Below are 21,474 nucleotides of genomic sequence, written 5' to 3'. Positions count from 1 at the left end.
GGACTGAAAACCAAACTACATGGGATGCTCTAAGCAGGAAAAACTAAGGATGTTGCCTTGAAAAAAAAGATGAGTTTCCCCAGCTGATCTTTCTCTTCTCACTTCTGTGCTCCCAAAGAGCTATCATTTGATACAAATGTATACTTCCTCCATAAATGAAGATTGCAGCCCCTGTATATTTTTCTATATAAGGCCTTACAGAGGTGCTTAAGCTAACCAATCCAGTGTTGAGTCTCTTGGTGTTTGTCTGGCCTGTTTCTCAGAGAAAAGAAGCTCAATCCATCACCTGGCTCTTTTTCTTGGTCAGGACTTCTAGGAGTCATCTTGCCCTGTAGTAGAGGTGACCCTAGACTCTCAAAGGCTACTTCTGACTTTGGGTTCCACAGAACTATGTTCTAATGAGGGGATGAAATTTCTTTTAATTATACTGGAAGACTTGACTTAGCACCACAGAAGATGGAAGGGATGGGGGAAGATGGGACTAGGGAATGGGTAAATATTCAATCGATCAACAAGCATTTATTAAACACCTGCTGGGTGTTAAGATACAAAGAGAAAAATGAAACCATCTATTCTCAAGGAATTTATATTTTAAGATAAACAACACAAATACAGTTAAGTAAATACAAATACAAAATAAATACAAGATTATTGTGATAAGAGAAGGAAATAACAGCTGGGGGATCAGGAAAGGTCTTACATAGAAAACAGCATTTGAGCTAACCTTTAAAGGAAGCTATGGACTCTAAAAGGCAGAGGTGCGAAGAGAGCACATTCCAGGCAAGGGGACAGCTTGAAAAAAGGCATAAATTAAATAAATTTTGGATGAGATTAGTTGGTGTCTAGATTCTAGATCCTTAAAATATCCACCAAAAAGCTGATGAGTTCTCCTTGCATCCTCCAGGAAAAGAATCTGCCAAACTGAAGGGAGTATTGAAGTGATGGAAAATGCCACAAGGAGAAGGGAGCTTAGACCATGGAATACCAGAGCCTGGAGGAAGCTTAGAACAGAGAATGTCAAAGCTGGGAGGAACTTTAGAACAGAGAATGTAAGAGCTGGGAAGGACCTTAGAACAGAGTATCAGAACTGGAAGGGACATAAGAACAGAGAATATCAGAACTAGGAGGGATTTTAAAACAGAGACTATCAGAACTGAGAAGGACTTTAAAACAGAGAATGTCAGAACTGGGAGGGATTTTTAGAACAGAGAATGCCAGAACTGAAAAGAACCTTAGAACGGAGACTATCAGAATAAGGAGGGCCCTTAGAGCAGAGAGTGTCAGAAGTGGGAGAGAACACAAAATGTCAAGAGTGGAAGGGATCTTAGAAAATTAGAATATCAGAACTGAGAATATAAAACATAAAATACAGATTTGCAGAGATGGAAAGGATCTTGGAAACCATCTATATCCAAATCCCTCATTTCATAGCAGAAGAAAAGGAGACCTAAAGAGGGAAGTGGTTTAGACACTATCAGTGGTAAATAGCAGCTGTGAAGAATCATTTAGCCATTTCTTCCCTTTTTCCTGTTTCAGAGAATTTGACCAGTTTTCAGATAATGTGATAAGCAGCAACAACAGTAATAATGACTATTGCAATTTTGAAGAGTACTTTAAACACTTTTCAAATTCATTTTCACATTTAGTTCTCCCAACAGCACTGAGAGGGAGGCAAGAAAAGAAAGGGTCATTAACCCCATTTCACAGATGAGGAAGCTGAGGTCCCTGGGGGTTTGGTGGCTTGCCAAAGGTCACACAATGGTACAGCAAGGATGGATGGGTATGCAGGGTTCTCTCTGGAGACTTCCCCAAGGATGGGCAAAATTCCAGCCCCCGGCTCAGTGGATCTCCCTAAGGACAATTTGCACAGTCCTTGACAATTTCACTCTTGAGTTCCTTCAAACTCTCAAATCGACATCTTGGCAATTTATGCCTATTCGGTGTTTCTAGAACAGCCTGTACATTTGGTCTGATTCTTTTGAGTTCCCTGTTTCAAAAGATGATAGAGGAGTACAGATTTTTTTTTTTTTCAAGAAAGACAGTATGAAACTTGGAATCAAGAGGATCTGGGTTCAGGTCTCTGACATGTGCTAATTGTATAACTATGGTAAACTACTGAAATTTTTGGATTAAAGGCTACTCTCTAAAACCACTGGTTAGGATGAGTTGCCTAGCTGCATTGATAGAGGGACTTTCCACATTGGGAGTTCCATACAATGAAGAAGTCACAAGGTGAGACCCCATGTCATCCCTCTACCAACAGCCCAATGAGGTCACAAAATCATGGAATAATAGAATTTCAAACAGAGAATGTTAGAGTTAGAGCTCAAAATAGAAAATAGAATGCCAGGATTAGAAAGTAATGTTAATTAAAATAAATAAAAGAGTGGCTCACACCTAGAAAGGCCCCTTAGCCCAACCTCTTAGTTTTATGGAGAAAAAAAAAACTGATCCTCCAGAGAGAGAAGAAACAATTTGGTTTTGGTTACAGCAATATCATTGTCTACTGATTCCCAGTCTTTCTCCCATATCACACTTCTGCTTTTTTGTTCCTACTTTCTGATTTTCAAATATTTTCCCAGTTAATTCAATAGATTTTTGTTGAGTACTTATTTGGACAGAACCTGTAATTGGGAGTTGAGGGAGAGAGAGAGATGAACAAGGTGAGAGCCTTAACCTTGAAGAATTCCCAGTTTGTTAGGGAATGGGAAAGAGGAGATCCTTGATAAGATACAGACAGATAATCCTGATAACAATTCACAAGTGTGATAGGAACGATAAAAAGAGAGCTTAGACAGAGGGCTGTGGAATGTCAAAGAAGAGAGAGAGAACTTCTTATGGAAAGGGTATTAAGGAATAATTTGGGGGGAGGAGAAGGTGTTTGGGCCCCATCCTTTATCTTATTTTATATGAATAACAGCCTTGTCCAATGATCCTTCTCATCCAAATTATCATCATTTGTGTTGGAAAAAGCAGTACAGTTAAAAAAAAAGATTACTTAACTGAGAATCAGGAGATCTAGATTTTAGTTCTTTTCTTGCTCTTGATTCAATAAATCAACAAGTATTTGTTCCTTCTATGACCTTAAATAAATCAAATCATGTTCTCTAAAATAAAGGAGTTAAAGTAATGATCTTTAGGAATTTTTCCTGGTGTTTAAGGTTTTTTTATATGCTAAATCTTAAGGTCCCTTTAATCTCTGATATTCTATATTCTAAGGTACACTCTAAGGTACAGACATTTTCTGGTTTAAGTTCCCTGAATTTCAGCTCTGACATTTTCCATTCTAAACTTCCCTCCAGTCCTCATGTTCTCTGTTCCAAGATCTCTTCCATCTCTACATTTCCATAAATATTTATTAACTATCCATTTTCATAATTGTATTTAATTTATTTAAATTTAATAATTTAATAATAAATAAAAATATTTATTAACTAAGAAATTATCCTTAATCAATGATTCTCTTTTGTTAAGTGGCAACATTACAAAGAGGCAAATTTAAGCAGGAGGCCATAAATAACTTCATTATTAGATATGCCTGAAAGTGTCTTCAAAATTTATCCTTCCAATCAACTTCCTAATTCCTTTTACTGGCTTACCATCCTCCCAATAACCCAGATTTAACACATCAGAGTGATATTGGATAGTTCCCTCTCCTCTAAAGCCCAGCAATTACCAAATCCTATCAATTCTTCCTCCCTATTCTCTTGTAGCCATCCATCCCCTTCCCTTCCTAATATAATCACTTAGCTAGATCAAGACCTGATTACTTCTTGTCTGAATTATTTTAAGTAGCCTCAAGAACAAGTCTCTCTGTGTTATTTTTTCTTTGTTAGCTGGGAGGGTCCTCCATGGAGTTGGGAAGCTTTAGATTTTTTTCCCTTGTTGTATTATGTTTTTATTTATTTTTGTTAAACAACTCCCAATTATATTTTAATCTGGGTCTGGCTGCACTCCATAATTTTGCAGGCCTCTTGTATGAATCTGACTGCCCTGCTCCCTTTAATTCAAAGCCTTCACCTAGAAGGCAAAATCCATTTCCCTCTCCCCCACTACTTAGCCATATACTCTCATCTCTGTCATATTCAGCCTTTCCCTCAATGCACTCTCTCCTTTCCTACTAGATTCTCTGAAACTACTGCTCTGCTGTTAATAAGTTCCACCATTAGCTGAAAACTGGTTTTATCCTGAAGATAAACATAGTCCTCGTTCCCCTCTCCAAAATTAAGCCTCTTTCTTTTATTCCCTGATACTCTGGACCAGGTAGAGTCATTGAAGTAGTTAGCACTTCTCACTCATTCTTCTAGATTCTTTTTGCCTTGACCCAGCATTATTTAGAAAGTCTCCTTTGGAATTTATTCCATTCATCTAGATCAGCCAAAAAATCTTTTTCCTTTTCTTTTTTTTCTTAATAGTATTTTATTTTCCCAAATACATATAAAGTTAGTTTTCCACATTCATTTTTATAAGAGTTTGTGTTCCAAATTTTTCTTCCTTCTTCCCTTACTTTCCCCCTCCTAAGACAGCAAGCAATCTGATGCAGGATAAACATGGAAAGCATTAGATTATTATAGCTCAGTCCTGACCTTGTCTTTTTTTAAAATCACATTTTATTTCTCTCCCCTCATAATTACATGTAAAAACAGTTTTTAACACTTTTTTTTTTAAGTTTTGAGTTCTAAATTCTATCTCTCTATCCCTTACCTCCCTGCTCACTGAGATAATAAGTATTCTCATATATGTGCAATCTTGTAAAACATTTTCATATTAATCATTTTGTAGAAGGAAAGAAGGAAGGAAGAAGGAAGGAAGAAGGAAGGAAGGAAGGAAGGAAGGAAGGAAGGAAGGAAGGAAGGAAGGAAGGAAGGAAGAAGGAAGGAAGGAAGGAAGGAAAGAAGGAAGGAAAGAAGGAAGGAAAGAAGGAAGGAAAGGAGGGAGGGAAGGAGGGAGAAAGGCAGGGAAGAAGGAAGGAAGGAAAGAGGAAGGAAGGAAGGAAAGAGGAAGAGGGAGAGGGACTGAGGGAGAGAGAAAGGGAAGGAAGAAGGGAGAGAAGGAAGAAAGGATGGAGAGAAACATGCTTCAGTTTGTATTCAGATGCCATCAGTTCTTTCTTTGGAGATAGCATTTTTCTTTTTTTTCTTTTTTTAATTAAGGCTTTTTATTTTCAAAACATATACATAGACAATTTTCAACATTCACTCTTGTAAAAACCTTGTGTTCCAAATTTTTTTCTCCTTCCTTCCTTCCTACCCCCTTCCTTAAATGGCAAATAATCCAATATATGTTAAACATGTGTAATTCTTTTATACATATTTCCACAATCATCATGCTGCACAAGAAAATAGCATTTTTCATCACAAGTATTTTGGAATTGTCTTGGATCATTGTATTGCTGAGAATAGCTAAATGATTCATAGTTATTCATTATACAATATTGCTGTTACTGTGTATAAGGTTCTCCCAAATATATTCACGTTACTATGCATCAGTTCAGGTAAGTCTTTCCAGGTTTTTCTAAAATCATCTTGCTTGCCATTGTTTATAGCACAATAATATTTCACTACATTAATATACCACAGTTTATTTACCCATGGGTATCCCTTTGATTTCCAATTCTTAGCTACCATAAAAAAGAGCTGTTATAAATATTTTTGTAGAAATAGATCCTTTTACCTTAAAAAAAAATCTCTTCAGGATACAGATCTATTAGTGGTATTGATGGGGTGAGTTTTAGGAGAGGAATTATTTGCAAAAAAAAAGGTGCAAAGATTGTGACAAATTATAGTGAGGCATTCTCTCTGTCAAAGGGTGCCTTTAATGATAAGTAAAGATGATGGACAAAATCCAAATATGATTTTGTGCCATATATTGGGAAGGGGTGATTTTATAGACAGAAGGAAGAGGGGAGAACCCAGATAGAGAGTTGGAGAGAAAAGAGATAAATCCAGAAGATATTGGGGGATGCTTAAAGAATAAAACTGGGGAGATGCTTGAAGGATAAAATCAGGGAGAAGTTGGAGAAAATGCTTGAAGAATAAGGGCAGTCAGGGAGAATAAGAGAATAATTGAAGGACAAAGTCAGGGGAGAGTTGGAGAGATGATCTCAGAGTGAATTAAGGAATTTTGGTCTTGGGGGAAGACAAGCTGGTGAGGTCCCATTAATATTGCTGGATCAAACAGTATATATTGTTTGACTGCCCTTTGGGCATAGTTCCAAATTGCTCTCCAGAATGGTTGGATAACCATTCCACTTACAATTAGTGGAATTACAATTCCACTAACAATGCATTAGTGTACCAGTTTACCCACATTCCCTCCAACATTATCATTTTATTTGTCATATTAGCCAGTCTGAAGGATATGAATGACATGCTACCCCAGAGTTATTTTAATTTGCTTTTCTCCAATCAATAGTGATTTAGGGAATTTTTTCACATGTAGATAGTTTTGATTTCTTTGAAAACTATTTGTTCATATCCTTTGGCTAAATAGCCAATAGTCAATTGGGGAATGACTCGTACTCTTATAAAATTGACTCAATCCTGTCACTCTCTTGCTAAACAAAACAAAACAAAAACAAAAACTACAATCCTTCAGTGATTCCTATTATCTTCAATTTCGTGTCCTGCAATTCAAAGTCATGTATAATATGACACTCCCACATCCCAACTATTTTTTTGATTTTATTTCACATTACATTCCTCATACCCAAATCCTGTGAATCTATTATATTGGATTCATTTCTAAATTCATTCTTCTCTTTCTCTCCTCTCCAGAGAGTGTTCCTTCTTTCTGATCCCTCTCTTTCTCTTGAAGTTCCACCCACTCTTCAAGACATTTAGATGGTGCAGAGGAATAGAGGACTGGGTCTAAGTGTTGTGCCACAGTTCTCTTTTATTGTCCTGCCTCAGTTTCCCTAATGGTCCTGCCTCAGTTTCCTTAAATTGCCTTGCCTCAGTTTCCCTGAATTGTCCTGCCTCAGTTTTCCTGAATTATTTTGCCTCAGTTTCCCTGGTTGCAACCCCTCTTTTCTGCTCATTAGAACTGAGATAATTAGGGCTGTGGAGATCTGAATTCCAGAAGATAAGACTCCAGATGTTCTATCTCAGATACCTAATTGGCATTGTTTATAACTTTAAGTTTCAGACTTCCTGGTTCTAGTTGGACATCTTAACCCCCAATTTGTTAGAATTTATGGCCCTACCCCCAACTCATCAGAATCGGATTGATAGTCCCTGCCTAGAGATTCCTGCTCTCCAGTTTGGACTCCTTCTCTCCTCCCCCACTCCCCCCCACTTTTGTGTACCTGAGCTTGGAGCTTGTATATATTTCATGGAGAACTCACATTCGCTGCTGGATACTTTGAGACTAGAGTCTGATCTTGTCAGTCAATTAAGCTCTCCAGTAAATAAAATGTTAAAAACTCTCTAATTTCCATCTTGCCTCACTTTCTCCAGCATTACATAAGTCAGAAAAACTTGAGCTCAAATATAGCCATAGGCACTTTCTACCTAAGTGGCACCCTGTATCTTTTAACCTCTGTCTGCATCAGTTTTCTTGACTATATAATGGGGATTATAACATTTAGCTCTCAAGATTGTTGTAAGGATCAAATGAGATAATATTTATCAATTCAATTCAATAAGTATTAATTAAGAGCCTAAAAAGTGTAAATGCCAATGGGTTTTGAGCTATGGGTTATATTAGAAAGAGCATAGGACATGAAGATGGAAGAGATGAGTTTAAATTTCAGTTTTAAACCTGTTTAGCCTTTGTGAAAGTGGGCAAGTCACTTAACTCCCAAGATTCTTTCTTTCATCATCTGTAAAATGAACTAGGTATTACAGTGGATAAGCACTGGCCTGCACTCAGGAAGACATAAATGCAATCTCAGATACTTACTGGTTGTGTGACCCTGGGCAATTCACTTAACCCTGTTTGCTTCAGTTTCCTTTTCTGCAAAATGAGATGAAGAAGCAAATAGCAAACCATGCCATATCTTTACCAAGAAAACACTTAAAAGGGTCACAATGAATGAGATATAAATTAAACAATTAAACAACAACAAAAAATGAAAATAAATAACTTCCTATGCTCCCTATATACATTTCATTGATTTTATGAGATATCAATTTTATAATTGAATTGGCTTTTCTTCTGAGTTAAAGTTGTAAGTTAACTTATTATCATCTCCCAAAGCAATATTGTCCATCCTTACCTGTCCTTGGGGGTTTAATCTCCCTAAGAAACCCTCCTAGGCTCTAGGGAGTCTGATAACTCAACTTTACAAGTAAGATTTGCCAGATGCTAGTGAGTTTTATAAAATTACATTCTTTAGTTGTCAGTGAGAAGTGATTACTAGCCCATGTGGATGTGCTAGTCTATTTTCTTTAGAATAATCAACCATGTTGTCCCCATCCCCACAATGCTAACTAACTTATAACCAACTGTATTGTCTTCCCCACCTACTCGACTCTATATTCCCCAAAACTGTATTAAGGCTTGATCACTGAGAGAGGTCATTGATAGAGTTTGTTGGTTACTAGTAGTCTGACTAATAAATTGTTCTTGCTCAGATGATTATCTCTCAGTTATCCTTAAATTACAAATGTAACAAGATTATTCTCATGGTCTAGAGTTGTGGTCAAAAAAATCAACTTCTCAAGTGCAAAATAAAAGAGGTATTTTTGAACACAGTTTCTATGGGAAAAGGCTGGTGATCTTTGTGGATTACAAGCTCAATATGCAACAATAGTATGATGTGACAACCCCAAAATATTGGGTTACCTTAAGTTGTATAGAGAAGAATGATGTACAGGACCAGGAAGTAACAGTTATGTTATATTCTCTTTCTCTCAGACTTAATCTGGAATTTTGAGTTAAATTCCGGGAAACATGTTTAAGGAAAGAAATTGACAACTAGAACATGTTCAAGAGAATATAATTAGGAGCAGGAGATGGCTGGACAGTTCAATATACATATATCAGTATTTTTGAAAAGACTGAGAATGCTCACCCTGAAGAGAAAACTTAAGGAAGATGTGATAGCTGTCTTGAAATCATTGGTAGATTTTTCACAAAGAAGTTAGATAAAATGTGTTGAATTGAATCGATTTGTTCTTTTTGGTCTCAGAAGGCAAACAACTAGGAAAACAGTTGGACATTTAAATAATGGTTTCAGCTTTATGTGAGAGAAAATCCTTCTATACTTAGCATTGGCCTGAAGTAAAATGAAATTAAGAGTATGGTGTTAAAGTTATAAAACTAACAACTTGCTTAACATTTGTCCTAAAGAAATTTGTCTTTAGGACAAAGAAATACTGTAGAGGAAACCACTAGTTAGGAATGAACTATAGTTCACAGCAGGAGTGTGCACACTCTGGTAAATGTTTAACAAATGTTTTTCCAAAAACATGCTCTTTTAATTTACCTTGACATACTTTTCAGTTTAATCTGTATTTTCAACATTTTCTCCATCATTATCTTAAATCTAAACATTCAATAAACCAAGCTTATACTTGATGATCTTGTCAACTTCCATGGTTTTAAATTCTTTGAAAGATTAATAATTTTAAGAGTATAAAGGGATTTTGAGACCAAAAAGGTTAAGAACTACTGCTCTATTGTTTTCTTTTTCCAAAACAAATTTATATTCACTTATCAAATTCTATTCTACACTCTGTTCCCCAGCAAAATATCAGTTCCTTGAAAGAAGCTGTTTTTTTTTTTTGTTTGTTTGTTTGTTTGTTTCTGTTACCTAGGATAGTGCCTTGTCCATAGTAGGTGCTTAATAAATGGTTGTTGAATGGAAAAATACAGGCCTAGTGACTTAAAAATCACAAAGGACAATTAATTGGTTGGTTCCCATTTGCTCACTGTTCTTATAAATCAAATGTCTCATTTTAGTCCATTTTTACTGGTCTGAAAATCATTTACCTTGGAAGAGAAACTAGTGGCTAAAAAGAGCATTAGATAACTTGAAACTCAAAATTATTTAAATGAATGCAAAATTTAATGAAATAAATAAAAATATATTTTTGAAAGAATTGGATTTTTACTACCTGATATTATCATCTTATCTGCTCCAAGCAAGACTCTTATTCCTTCTTTCATTTTCCCCTTCTTGTCAATATAATTTGACTTTAATACACTATTTACAAAAATTAGTTTCCATTATACATGCTGTGACCCCGTTCTTTTTAAGAAAAAGATTAAATTCCTTATCAACTTGAAAAAAAAAATTAGAAGGGAATATGCAATACAATTGAGACAATTCCAATATGTTTTATGTTGTTGATGTTGAAAAATGAAAAAATCAACTTGCTAAATATCTACTTTGTGCTAAGCCCTGTGAATGCAAAAATAGTCCCTTCCCTTAAAGAACTTATATTAGAATAGGACAAATAAGAATATATAAAAATTGAATATAAAATACTAAAAGGATCAGAAAAGACAATATAGATGGTCTTTAGCTGAATCTTGAAAGAATGATTATGAGAAGTGGAGGTGGCATTCTAAGCATAGAAGCCAACTAATGCAAAGGAATGGTGATGGGAAAGTCATGTGACTAACACCATGCAAATCAATTCGACTGCACTGGATTGCATGTAGAAGGGTGTCACACATAAGAATTATGGAAAAGAAGAGGTCTGTTAATGTCAAACATTGGTATTTATTTTTGAACCTGGAAGTAATAGGGAGTCACTTTGGTTCATTGGGATAAGAGAAGTGATATGTGATATGGTCTAATCCATACTTTAGGAAAATTACTCTGGTAGCTATATGGAGGATGGATTGGAGTGGGAAAAGACTTGCAGCAAGAAAACAAAAAGAAGCCCATTACAATAATCTAGATGAGAAGTGATGGGGGGAACCTGCACTAAGGTTGTGGTGGTAATAATGTGAATAGGGAAAAGAGGATATATATGAGAGATGTTGTAGAGCTACAAATAACTAAATTTGGGAATTAATTGGATACATAAGATGGGTGAAAGAAAGTAAGTTATCCAGGATAAAAAAGAGGTTGGGAAACTGGAAAACTAAAAGAATGATGGTAACTTTTTTTATTATAACTTTTTATTGACAGAACCCATGCCAGGGTAATTTTTTACATTATCCCTTGTATTCACTTCTGTTCCGACTTTTCCCTTCCCTCCCTCCACCCCCTCCCCTAGATAGCAGACAGTTTCATACATGTTAAACATGTTAAAGTATATCCTAGATACAATATATGTGTGCAGATCTGTACAGTTCTCTTGTTGCACAAGAAGAATTGGATTCAGAAGGTAAAAATAACCAGGGAAGAAAAACAAAAATGCAAGTAGTCCACATTCATTTCCCAGTGTTCCTTCTCTGGGTGTAGCTGATTTTGTCCATCATTGATCAATTGGAACTAAATTAGAGCTTCTCTTTGTAGAAGAAATTCACTTCCATCAAAATACATCCTCATATAATATTGTTGTTGAAGTGTATAATGATATCCTGGTTCTACTCATTTCACTTAGCATCAGTTCATGTGAGTCACTCCAAGCCTCTCTGTATTCATCCTGCTGGTCATTCCTTACAGAACAATAATATTCCATAACATTCATATACCACAATTTACCCAACCATTCTCCAACTGATGAGCATCCACTCATTTTCCACTACAAAAAGGGCTGTCACAAACATTCTTGTACACACAGGTCCCTTTCCCTTCTTTAAGATCTCTTTGGGATATAAACCCAGTAATAATACTGCTGGATCAAAGGGTATGCACAGTTTGATAACTTTTGGGGCATAATTCCAGATTGCTCTCCAGAATGGCTGGATTTGTTCACAACTCCACCAATAATGCCTCAGTGTCCCAATTTTCCCAGATCCCCTCCAACATTTATCATTATTTTTTCCTGTCAAGAATGATGGTAACTTTAACAATCATAGGGTCCTGAAAAAAGTTTATGATGTCTATGGGACATTAAGGTTGAAATATCAAATGAGCAGTTAGTAATATGAACAAAAAGCTCAGGAGAAAGACAGGGTCTAGATAGATACAGATATTTCCAAACATATACACATTTCTGGGAATCATTTGCATAAAGATGACATTTAAATTCATGAGTACTGATGAGGTCACAAAATGAGAATATAGAAAGAAAGAACCTAGACTTCTAAGGAGTGGTCAGTCAAGTAGGAGAAGAAGCAGGAGAAAGCAATGTCCTGAATATTCAGAGAAGAGTGTATCAGAGAGGAAAAGCTGATCATCTATGTCCAGTACTTCAGAGAGGTCAAGAAGAATGAAGTGTGAGAAGAGGCTTTTAGATCTGGCAACTTAGGTCATTGTTAAACTTTGTACAGAGCAGCTGCAATTGTGTGATAAGGATGGAAACCAGATTACAGAAGGTCTAGCAATGAATGAGAGGAGCACAAATGGAATTTTGAGTATAGACAGAATTTTCCACAAGATTGACTCAGAAGGGGAAAGCTATATATAAAACAACAACTAGTGAGGATGGTTGTATATACTGAGGGCTTTTTTAAAAAATGTTGGGTGGACTTATATTACCAACAAAGTTCAGAAACAAGAGATAGGGAAATTCCATTAAAATAATGAAAATGTGAAATTTTGAAAATGAAATATTGAAAAATGAAATATTTGGGAGCTTACCTGTAAAAATAAGCTCAGGAACTATATGACCCCAACTATAAAACACTTTTCACACAAATAAAGTCTCATCTAAACAATTGGAAAAATATTAATTGCTCATGAGTAGGTCGTCAATATAATTAAAATGATAATTGTACTTAAATTTATGCTATATCAATCAAACTATCAAAAATATCTTCTAAAGCTAGAAAAAAATAATAAAATTCATCTGGAAAAATAAAAGGTTAAGGACATCAAGAGCATCAATAAAAAAATGTGAAGGAAGATGATCTAGCCATAACAGATTTCAAATTGTATTATAAAGTGATAATTATCAAAAACAATAAGATACTAAGAAATAGAGTGCTGGATCAGTGGAATTAGATTATAATAAATGGCCATAATAATCTGGCATATGATAAACCCAAAGATCCAAACTTTAAGAACAAAAATTCATTGTTTCATAAAAATTGGTGGAAAAACTGGAAAACAGTATGACAGAAACTTGGTATAGATCAATATGTCATACCATATGCCAAGATAAGATCAAAATTGGTGCATATTTTATACATAAAGGGTCATAATTAGGAAAGCATCGAATAGTTTGTCAGATCTCTGGATAAGGGAAAATTGTATAACCAAATAAGAGATAGAGGGCAAAATATAAAATTTTGATTACATAAAATTAAAAAGGCTTTGCACAAACAAAACCAATGCAAAATTATAAGAAAAAGCAGAAAACTAGAGGGAAATTTTGCAGCAAGTATCCCTGATAAAAGCCTTATTTCTTAGTTATATAGAATCAAATTAATAAAAATACAAGTCATTCTCTAATTGACAAATGATCAAAGGATATGAACTGGCAATTTTCAGACAAAGAAATCAAAGCTATCTATAGTAACATTAAAAAATTTTCTGAAGCATTATTGCTTAGAGAAATGCAAATTAAAACAGCTGTGAGGTACCATCTCAAACTTATCAAATTGTCTAATACAACAAAAATAGAAATTGATGGCTGTTGGAAGACTTGTGGGAAAATGAGGATACTACTGCTCTGTTGGTGGAGTTGTAAATTGATTCAACCATTCTGGAGAGCAATTTGAACTATGTCCAAAGAGCAATCAAACTGTGCACACTCTTTGATCCAGTAATACCTCTAATAGATTTGTATTCCAAAGAGATTTTTTTTAAGTGAAAAGGTTCTATTTGTACAAAAATATTTGTTAGGATTCTTACAAAGTGCTAAGTAGAGTTGATGAGATAATGATTCTCTAATTTACGTGTACTTAGAACTTAATATAATTTCACAAGATTCACACTTTTAAGAGAGCATATATAAGGAGGAGTTCCCAGGGCCAGAGGACACAAGCCCACTAGAAGGTCTCTGAGGAGGAGACAGATTCATTCCATCTTCCACTTTTGTGCTGGCTGGAGGCTGAAGCACAAACCTTTGGATTCTGAGGGAGCTAGAGACAGAAGCCCAGTAGAAGCTCTGAGCCTCAAGCAGGATTCAATCGAGGAGATTCACAAGCCAGAGAAAGCAGCATAAGCTCTTGGAACCAAAACTACAGAAGCCCTCTCAGAACCAAGGAGAGAGATAGGCCTCCAGAAAGCTCACCGGGCTGTAGAAAAGGAGACTACAAAGGATTTGGACTTTATCTACTAGCTGCATTTGAGGTGATTATTGAATCTGAACTGAATTATTGAACTGAAACTAAGGCTGCCTCCAGAAGCCCCCCAAGAAACCTACTCCCAGAGAACATTATATTTTAGAGAAGAATATTACAAATATTTATAACAATTCTTTGTGTGGTAGCTAAGAATTAGAAATTGAAGAGATACCCCTCAATTGGGAAATGGTTAAATAAGTTGTGGTATATTGTTGTACTGGAATATTATTATAAGAAATGACAAACAAGCTGATTTCCGAAAACTTGGAAATACATGAATTGATGCAAAGAGAAGTGAACATAACAATGTTATGTCATACACAATAGTAATATTGTTTGATAAAGAACTATGAATGACTTAGCTATTTTCAACAATACAATGATCTAAGAAAATTCCAAAGGACTAATGATGAAGAATAGGACCCACCTCCAGAGAAATAACTGATAGTGTTTGAATATAGATTGAAGCAAGCTATTTTTCACTTTTTTCATTTGTTCATTTTCTTTTATTTGAGTCTTGTACAAAATGACTTATATGTAAATGTTTTACATGATAAACTATATTTCATATTATACATATAGTAAAAATCCCAAATGTTAAAAAATTAGTTTAAATATAATGGGAGGATGAATAAAATTTATTTTTTTAAAGGATGAGAGAGACTAGGGCTTATTTATAGGCAGTTGTGAGGATATATGGAGTGTTCAGGGAGGATTAGTACCTCTGGTATGAGGCTTGCTGAATTCTTTTCAAGGCTATTCTTCCAAATTCAAACTATCTGTTTCAATGAACATGAAGGCAGCTGAAATAGGCATTGTAAAGTACATTGAATTTGTCAGATATCGAAAATGCCAAATTCACCCAATGCATCCCAGACTATCTAGTAGTCCTGACTTTCTTCTTGCCACTGGACTTTGATGACCCTGGAAAAAAGGATGCAGCTGATGACTTTATGCAACTCTACCTCACTTAAATAATTTATGTGGGAATTAAGACATCACCCAATGATGTCATTAGTCTTCAAAATGAAAGACAAACAACATTCTGTAGAGAAAGAACCAATTAATTGAAAGAAGAGGAGAGGAGAAGGAAGGGAGAGAGAAACAGAGAGACAGGCAAAGAATGAAGGAAAATGGGGGCAATCTGCTGGAAAAGACAGAAGGAGGTGTTTCTATGGTACAAATATATATAGAAATTATTTTGAGTGAGGAGAAGGGGGCTACATTTTCATCAGAGACTGTAATAAAGGAGGAAATATTTGAGAATTTTATAGAGGAATTGTGGAATGAATAGAAGGTCAGAAAAGAGTTAGCTTTTGTTGAATTACTTATATTTTCTTCATAAAATGGAAGGCAAGAACCTTAGTTGAGAAGATGTTAGGAGGGGGTTGTTATGGAAGACTTGAGAAAGGATTTTGTAATAGCTATTGTAGAGAATGAAATAGAAAATTAATTATGGAAGAGTGAAAAGATTACTTTAGCCACACATAGGGGAATATATCTTAAGACTCTGTTACTAGGGAGGCTGATTTGAGTAGATATTGAAGCTAATTGGTTCTCAGAATATATGAAATAAAAGAGGACACCAAATGCTGGGGGTGGGACAGAACTCAGTCTTTATTGTTACCCCCCAAAAATAACTCAGAGCTAAGCATATTTGACTGTCCACAAAATTTTTATGAATACTCTACAAATGCATGAAGCACATTCTTGATGAAGACTTGAGAAAGGAATGATAAGTTTGTATAAATGACATTTTACAACAGATCACATCTTTACAATCAATTATTTAATCAATCAATAAACATTTATTAAGCACTTAATATTTGCAAGGCACCAGGCTAGTTGGCTCAAGACAAAGGTCAAATAGTCTCACCCCTTTGAGGAACTTACATTGTAATGAGGAGTGAGAACATACAAATATATGGATATATGCAAATAAAATGCAAAATAATCTTAGAAGGAAGGCAGGTAGATACATAGAATCACACCCACAGATTGTTGTTTATAAAAAAGCATCCTCAACAGCAAATTGCAGATTCAATGGCTCTCCTCCAACAAACTCTCTTGTCTATGTCAAAATTATATAAAATTCTTTGAAAAACTACAAATACAACTTTATTGCTCTGATCATGAATATCAAGTGAGACATATCTAAAGAATGAATAAATTCAGGGGCAGCTAGGTAGCCCAGTGGATAGAGCACCAGCCTTCAAGTCAGAAGCACCTGAGTTCATATCTGTAACCTTAGGAAACTTAACCCCAATTGCCTCAACAACAATAACAAAAAAAAAAGAAGAAGAAGAAGAAAAAGAAGAATGAATGAATGAATCTATAAACACTAAAACTACAGAAACTAAAGGCAAAGACAATATTTGTCCTTGAGAAGTTCACATTCTTCATAATAATTTTGGTTCAGAAAATGAGGGACTATGAATGGAACCAGAGTGAAAATAGATTGATACATCCTTTTCCATAGCAGTGGCAAGGTGGCTTTGATAATGATTTCAGAGCTATAGAAGGCTTGGTGAGAAAAGGGGAAGGGAGTAAAATGAGATGTGAATGGAGCAGCTGAGGAAGTATAGTAGATTTCATTTAGGGAAAGGAATTGGCAAAGCAAGAAGTTATGGAGCTAAAATTTCCAGCCATCTCCACACCATGTTGCCTGAATTCCAGTCATCATTCTTATCCCCTTCCTACCAGAACTTTGGACCTTTGGTGTGAGAAAAGCTTCCACTTTATCTTGCCTGGAATAAGATTTCCAAAACTCCTTTGATTTCCCTTTATTTGTTGTCTTCTCTCATTAAGTTGTAAATTCCTGGGAGCAAAGATTGTTTGATTTACTTGCAAGCTCAGCATAGTGATTGACACTTCTTAAAAACTAGGGCTGTCCTAAAATGGAATGGATTGTTTTAGGAAATGGTAGATTTCTCTGTCCCTAGAGCAAAGAATGGATTTGCTGAGTATGTGGTAGAGAAAATTTCTGTTCACATAAGGGATAGGACTATAATAGTAACTGAGATACCTTTCAATTCTGAGGTTCCATGATTCTGTGAAAACATTCATTCCACTGTCTTTGATTCCATGTTTATTCTTCTTTTGACAACTAAAAACATTTGTTCATTTAAACTGAAGTACCCCAAATTTTATGATAATGGTTACTATTTTTCAGGAAGAGATGGAGTTTAAAATTTTACAAGTACATGAGAATGGCTAACACAAAGCATTTAATTAACACTCCTATCTATTTATCTGAAAGGCTTAAGTCCCTCAGAATTATCATCTTTGGTCCAAGCTGTCCAGTAACAGATGAGAAGATAGGATGGGTGGAATGGGAGGATAGTCAACACAGAGTTAAGAAAAGTCTTTCACATGCTAACACTTACAAGACGGCATCATTGTGATTTCATCAAGCCTTGAGACATTTTTAAAATTCTTGAATGAAATCCATTATTGCTCATAAGAGGTCAGGAAAAACTTAATGGATGAAGAAAACTTATTGTCTTAATTACAGTATGAAACTAAATGGACACTCTCTAAATCTGACAGACATTACATATATATTACAGCTAGATGGTACAGTGGATAGAATCCCAGGTCTGGAGTCAGAAAGACTTGTCTTCCTTAGTTCAAATCTGACCTTGGATATTTACAAGTCTGATCCTGGGTAAATCACTTAATCTTGTTTGCTTGGTTTCCTTATCCATAAAATGAGTTGGAAAAGGAAATGGCAATTACACCAGTATCCTTACCTCAAATGGAGTCACAAAAAGTCTGAACAACATGGTAAATGAGCTGAGACCAGAATTGAAAAGGAGGAAAGCAAGTTGGCTTGCCTTTGAGAAATTATTTAGTGCTTTTATGAACCCAAACTTCTCCCTAAAACCAAGGAACAATTGTAATGCTGGAGAAACTGAGTCAAGATAGAAATTAGAAAGTATTTAATATGTTATTTGAAAGGGAGAGATTTACTGGGACCAAATGGATCCATGGTTTGGTCCCAGGACTGAATGAGACTATCATCTCCAAGAATCCAGCAAATAATGTGAGTTCTCTATGTACATGTTCCTCTGCTACAGGGGATAGACAGAAGCAGGGTGGAATCAGGATACTGAGATCAGGAACATGGAAGGGGAGGCAGCGTTATATCTGATAATTGGGATTATAGAATGGGGAGAGGCACCCATCATTCTGATGATGCCTAAGATAGAAGGTCTTTCTCCTTATCTGGATCATCATGTTTAGGAGGGAGGGATGGTTGAGCAGAACAATTATAAACTGAGGCAGAACAATTTAGGGTAACCAAAGCAGGACAATTTAGGGAAACTGAATCAGGACACTAAAAGAGAACTGTGGCACAACACAATCCAATTCATTAGAATCAGATCCAGAATGCTTATTCTTCTTTTTACTTCCCTTACTTTTTGAAGAATGGTATTATAAGTAACGTAAGTTAAAAGCTTACTTCAGTTACTCTATTTTTGTTAAAATAAATAAATAAATAAAGATGTGAGAGAGACAGAGAGAGAGAGTGTGTACTCCAGTAGATGGTTGACCAACACATCATGTCTTTGGATTTATGGTCTGTTTCACAAACTCCTTATCTATTTAGTATATTACTCTCATCAGAAATGAATTAAAGAGAGAACAACATATATATATATATATATATATATATATATATATATATATATATATATATACTTTTATTCCTTTCAGATATATATATATATATATATCTGAAAGGAATAAAAGTCTTTTAAATTCAGAAAGAATAAGAGAACAGGTGTAGCTAGATGGTGCAATGGTTCGAGCACCAGCCTTGAAGTCAAGAGGACCTGAGTTCAAATATAGCCTCAGACATTTATCACTTCCTAGCAACAACTCACTTAACCCCAATTGCCTCAGCAAAAAAATAAAAAGAAAACAAATAAGGGGACAAGGGGATAGTGCTAGAAGAGGAATTCTTAAGAAGGATGGATAGATTAAAGAAAAGGAGGTAGGTGGAGATAAAGCAATATGTCACTTTCAGGAAACATTATAAAAATGAGAGATACACACAGACAAAAATAAAAGACAGGGATAGAATGTAATATGTCAAAATAAGCAGAAATAGTAAACATGGATCTCAGACTATATTAAAGTTAAAATAGATTTAATTAAAAGTGAAAAATAGAAACTATATTATATTAGTAATATTATTCAACATTGTTTTAGACCACATAAATAGATAGTTCAAAATACCTGAGTGTATAACTGCCAAAACAGATACAGAAAACAATGCATAGTATATAATATGTATAGCCAAAACAGAAACAGAAACAGAGACATAAAATACTTTGTATACAAGTAAACTCAAATTTAAATAATATTTATTGTTAATGGGTAGGTAAAGCCAATGTAATTCTAAAAATGACAATTTTAACTAATCTATTCATTCAATGTCAACTCAATTAAATTACTAAAAATGATTTTATTGAGTTAGAAAAAAATAACACAGTTCAGGAGAACAAAAGGTCAGCATTTCAAAATAATGGGGGTGGGGGGGCGGAAGATGTAAAGAAAGTAGATTCAATCATGTCAGATCAGAAAATGTGGGAAAAAACACTCATAGACAATCTCTCATTATGTGGTTGGATTGAATATTGCTGTGGTGTAGGAAATGATGAGGTGGTTTATTTAGAAAAACATGGAAAGACTTAGACTTATGAAGAAAGAAGCTATCCACCTTCAGAGAAACAGATGATAGGAGGAAATAAACATAGTGTATATGTATGAATGTTTATAAATATATATATATATGTATATGTTCGTGCCTAATTGTACCCTTCTTTAGAGTGGGAGGGAGAGGGAGAAAGAAAAATAAAGTTAAAAATACACAGAAGAGAACCAAAAAAAACCAATAAGGAAGCAAAGAAAATCTGGGCAGCTTTATAAACAAAGTATAGTATTTATAATATAGGTTTTCTTGAAATGGAAATTTATCATTTTCTATTGAATCCTCTCGTATTCTGCTATGTACATGGCAAAGTTTTTGTCTTTTCTCATTTTATATTCAAGTTTAAAATAAAAAAATAACAAAAAATTAGGAAAGAAATCCAAGTTAGTGGAGGAGTTCTCCCTGCATCCACATAGATCTCTTTACACAATATTATAGTGCCTTTTCTTTATAGGAATCATATTTTCTTGGTTGGGATTTAGAGGGGATGTTGTTCTTGTATGTAATTTCTTAAGAACCTTCCAGTTCTCTTGAGACCACTTCCACTACAGTATCTTAAATCTTTCTCTGAATTCTTTGAAATCTCCTTTTCCTTAATATAAGTAGCCTGCTAGATTATATTCTACTTTCCTTTCTTTGTCTATTGTGAATTCTAAGGCAGAGGTCACTTCCTTCAAAGATCCCCCTCACTTATACTTTAACAAGTTTCCTCTCATTCATCAGAATCAGATCCAAAATGCTTATTCTCCTGTTCACTTCCCTTACTTTTGAAGAATGATATTATAAGTAAAATAAGTTAAAAGCTTACTTCAGTCACTCAGCTTTTGTAAAGAGAGAAAAAGAGAGAGAGAGAGAGAGAGAGAGAGAGAGCGCGCTCCAGTATATATGGTTGACCAACATATCATGTCTCTGCGTTTATGATCTGTTTCACAGACTCCTTATCTATTTAGTATACTATCCCTACATTATAGTTTCTGTTTCTCTCTCCATTGACTTTCAACCAAAACATCCATCACTATGCGTCTACCATTTGAGTTTTTAATTTTTTTACATGACCATACAATTTTAATGTATGATGCTATACTACACTACACTATTCTGGACCTTCTGAAAACAGATCCATAGTCCAATCATAGTCATGTCCCATCCAATGAGTTCTTGAATGTTAAGATCTTCAGTTTATTGTTTTTATTTCTTGTTTGTATTTGTGTATAGATATTGAAGATCATAGGTATTTTTTTCAGTTCTCTTTTAAATTACCAGTCATCACTACTGTTACTCTCTTTACAAATGCTAAGTGCCACAATAGAACATGGCTTGACAAGTATGTGGGAGGTTCTCTCCCTGTCCTCCCCTTCTTTTAATTAAATGAATCTTAATACAATTTACAAAATCCCAAGAAAATAGATTTTTTTCCCCTTGTCTTCTATAAGTACACACTATTCCTGGCTAAGAGTCCA

This window comes from Antechinus flavipes, chromosome 3, assembly GCF_016432865.1.
Source record: "Antechinus flavipes isolate AdamAnt ecotype Samford, QLD, Australia chromosome 3, AdamAnt_v2, whole genome shotgun sequence".
Classification (NCBI taxonomy): Eukaryota; Metazoa; Chordata; class Mammalia; order Dasyuromorphia; family Dasyuridae; genus Antechinus; species Antechinus flavipes.
This window is presented reverse-complemented; position numbering follows the sequence as displayed.